Raw genomic sequence first — 4431 nt, 5'->3', positions numbered from 1 at the left:
CTTTCCCTAAAGCACGTGAGTTTCTGAGAACACAGCTGGGGGAACCAGCGGAGGACAAGAAGGAAGAAGAAGAAAGCAAATCTGATGGCGAGTTAGGCTTGATGTTTTCTGATGAGGACTCTCTCTCTTAAAAGGGGGGGGCAGCCCCCAAAATCCATATGACTTGAGGATAAGAAAAGATATGAGAAAATAAAGGCTGAAGGACTCTGAATTGTGCCTGAAAATTTAGTAATAACTTTGGGATGCTCTGAGGGTTTCATTAAACAGATAAATGGATGGTTAAAAGATAAATAACCTAGCATAACTGACTATGTTCAATGTATTTTTAGCATTTTAGATTAACATTAAGATAAGCTGATGTATTGAGCTCCCATTCTTGGGGGTTTAGTTATTAGTGGGTTTCTTTTATTTCTCCTTAGATGTCGTTCCCCCTTCCTATATTTTCAGTTATAGTTTGTAGTCTTGTGAAAAGACCAATAAAAAATTCCCCTTAGGGGGACTAAAAAAAAAAATCCGACGGCTCTTTGAAGGCATCAAAGTTGAAATGTAAATGGCCTGAGGGTAAGGCTTCCTCGAAATCGAAAGTCAAGCCCTCGACATCGGCTTCGACTTTGGCTGTCGACCCAGTCGTTATTACTGGCTTAACGACATCAACCCCTGCTGTGGCTGTTGTACCTAACAAGTCCACTTTGCGGCCTCTGACACCGCCGCCTATGCTCTCTTCAACCTCTGGGCTTATTCCGCTGGGTCAATCTACGAGATCGCCTCCCGACTTGTCATGTCAACGGAACTCTCGATCTCAGTCGCCACACTCCTGTACCCCGACCCACCATTTGGAGGGCAGGGAGCATTCTGTTGGCTGCCGTTCTCAATATGATCGAAAGCGTCTCATTCGTCGGCAGTCGCCTTCTCCCTTGGGATTGCCTTCTGATGAGCAATATTGGTCTTCTGATGAACGAGATCGGCCTGATTACTATTTGTATTATTATCCGAGGTCTCCTACTCCTCGCCGACACGACTATGATCGACTTCATCACTTCGAACATCCTGATCATCCACGCATTTTGGATCACACCAGACATTCTCTGGCTGTGGCTTTGGCCCGCTCTGTGGCTCCTGACCAGCCTCCTGAGCTTTCGAGACCTAGGGATGCCCCGAAGTGTTCTCCCTCAGAACCTGGGCTTCATCCCCCTATCGATAACTCGATACCAGCTGATCTCACTCAACCGCGGAGATCCTCCTCTCCCAAGTCGATTTCCGACAACTCGGATTTGGGAGACCTCAAACTCAATGTTCCACACATCAACGATGAGCTTCGGGCCTCAAGTTCTATTTCACCAACTGAAGGTCCAAAAGCGTATTTGGAACTTGTAACCAGGATGGCCTCTGCGCTTCAGATCCAGGGTTCCACTGAATCCCCGGCTGTGACCGATGTCATTCACAAGCTTGTTCAAGCTGACCTCCCACCCTCTACGGTCCTGCCTCTGCTGCTGGTCCACCTTTCTACCCTCAATGAGACATGGGTTCATCCCGCTTCGATTCCCCCGGTCACCAGACAATACAAAGCTCTCTATAAGGTCCAAGAGAACTCGGGGAAGTTTCTCTTCAGGCAGCCTCTGCCAAATTCCATGGTGGTACAATCTTCCTCAAAATCGAAGCAATCTTCCCGCCACTCTGCGCCTCCCGATCGCGAGGGCTGCAAAATCGATGTTATCGCGAAAAAGCTGTATTCCTTCACCTCTATGAATCTTTGTGTTGACACCTACCTGTCATATCTGTTGGCTTATGCATTTAATGTGGCTAATGCAGTCCGTCTCGTCTTACAGTTTGTTCCAGAGGAACACCGTCCAACGTTGTCAGGAGCTTTATCAGAAATTTGCACAATCTCGAAACAGCAAATTCATTCATCCCGTCATGCTGTCATTTGCTCCTCAAAAGTTCTTGTCTCCTCCGTTGCTCTCCATCGCCATGCTTGGCTAAGAGGTAGCTCTTTACAGCCCGATGTGAAATTTTGGATTCAGGATGGTGAAGGTCTCTTCCACTGTACCACTGATGAGGCCTTAAAGTTGTCAATGATAGCCGGAAGCAGGCTCGGAACCTAGGTGTCTTGGCATCAATGCCTCGATGCTGGTATCGTTCCTGGAAACCATATTATGCCAGGCGCCAGCCGTCTCCTGCGCCCATCTCCCATTGGAGAAAGAGGCCCTATGACTCCTGTTACCCAAATAGGGCACGCCAACAGGCCCCTAAAAAATCCCAGCAGCCCAAGCAGTCTGTTTGACCGCTTCGATTGCCTGCCGTCTCCTCCATCTTACACCCCTCCCATCCGGACCCGTCTCTTCCCTTTTCTAAGAACGTGGGAAGAAATTTCAACCGATATCTGGGTCCTTACCATCTTATGGGTTGGGTACGCCATAGAGTTTGTTTCGCCTCCCGACCTACCTCATTATGTCGTCACCCCCCTGGATTCTCTCCTCAATTCTGACATTTCTGCGTTTCTAGCCAAAGGCACCATCGAGGTCATCCTGGAAGCGCAACGAACCCTAGGCTTCTACTCCAAGTATTTCCTAGTACCAAAGAGGGATGGCGGCTTCAGGGCCATTATGGATCTTCAGGATCTGAATCAATACATTCGATGCCACAAGTTCCGAATAGTCACCCTACAATATATTCTTCCACTGATTCCCCGGGCGGCATGGCTCGCCTCTGTCGATATCCTGGACACATATTTTCATGTTACTATCCGTCCCCAGCATCGAAAGTTCCTGCGTTACGCTGTTGGCAATACACACTATCAATACCGGGTCCTTCCGTTCAGTCCAGCTTCTCTGAGACCAGCTTCACCGAGATGTCCAAACCACCTGATCTCTCTTTCATGCCCTCGGGCTTTGTGTAAACCTACTCAAGTTGTCGCTCCGCCCTGTCCGGGCCCTTCAATTTCTGGGTGCCTGTCTTGATACCAACTTCGAGACCGTGTTTCTCCTGAACTCGAGGGCCTCCGATATCCTTGCCTTGGTCAGCCAGTTCCAGACCTTTCCCCGACAGTCTGCCAGCTCCATTATGAGGCTCCTGGGGCACTTTGCATCTACTGTCTTCATCGTCTGTCATGCCAGGTTGAGGATGCATCCCCTCCAACTGTGGCTTCTCCATGCCTTCGACCCTCTCCACAGTCTGTGGCACAAAATCCTGTTGATCCCACCCCTTGTCGTCAACTCTCTCGCCTGGTGGTCTCATCCTCAGCACCTGCTCTCTGGCATGCCCTTTCGGCATCCTCCTCCACAAGTGTCGATCTCCACTGATGCATCCCTCTGTGGAGCCCAGTGTGGAATCCTTTGAGCACAGGGGACCTGGTCTCCTCGCAAAACTGGCCTTCATATCAATATCCTGGAGCTGCGTGCCATTCATCTTGCTCTCCGTTCGTTTCTCTCTGTCCTTTGAGGCTGAGTCGTTCGAGTTGCCTCCGACAACACCACCACCGTTTACTACATAAACAAACAGGGCGGGACTGCCTCCCTTTGTCTTTGCCAGTCAGCTATCGATCTCTGGCAATGGTGCATCCGCCATTCCATCACGCTCTCCACGATCCACATTCCGGGTGCTCAAAACATCCACCTTCGATACCTGAAACCTGTCTTTCTCGAGTTCGGTTGCCCTGTCATAGACGGCTTTGCAACTGCAGACAATGCCCGGTGTTGCCTCTTTTTCAGCCGTGGTCCGCCATCTGCTCGGTCCCTGGGAGATGCCTTTCTCCACACCTGGAGGGGAACCCTGTTTTGCTTCTTCCCTCCATTCCCCTTGATTTCCTTAGTCGTTCAGAAGATTATGGCCGATGCCATGTCCGTCACCCCATGGTGGCCGCACCAAATCTGGTTTCCTCACCTCCTTCGGCTCTCCAACCAGACATTCCGGGCTTTCCCTGTCATCCCATATCTCCTCTCTCAGCCTCGAGGAAGGGTCCTCCACCCCGGTCCTGGTTTCTTCCAATTGACGGCCTGGAAGATCCTGCACTAGACTTCCCGCCTGAAGTGTCTGAAGTCCTTCCGAATGCCAGGAAGCCATCTACCCATGCTGCTTATGCTCTGAAGTGGAAGAGGTTCCAGTCGTATGCCTCTGATCAGTCCTTTGATCCTCTCCAGTCATTTCTCCATCAGATTTTTTCTTATCTCGTCTCGTTAAAGAATACTGGCCTTGCATACTCGTCTTTAAAGGTTCATTTAGCGGCCATCTCAGCCTACCATGCCTTGATACAGGGATCCACGTTTTTTTCCCACCGTCTTACAAAGTCATTCCTCAAAGGTCTCCTCCACCTCGGTCCCCCTAGGAAGCCTTTAGTGCCTTCGTGGAATCTCTCTCTCGTTCTCACTCAACTGATATCTAAGCCATTCGAGCCCATGGCTACAGCCGAGTTCAGGTTGCTCTCCTGGAAAACTG

This window comes from Gekko japonicus, unplaced genomic scaffold (genome assembly GCF_001447785.1).
Source record: "Gekko japonicus isolate JY-2015 unplaced genomic scaffold, Gekko_japonicus_V1.1 scaffold1407, whole genome shotgun sequence".
NCBI classification, from domain to species: domain Eukaryota; kingdom Metazoa; phylum Chordata; class Lepidosauria; order Squamata; family Gekkonidae; genus Gekko; species Gekko japonicus.
The sequence above is the reverse complement of the archived record's forward strand: the minus strand, read 5'-3'. Positions refer to the sequence as shown.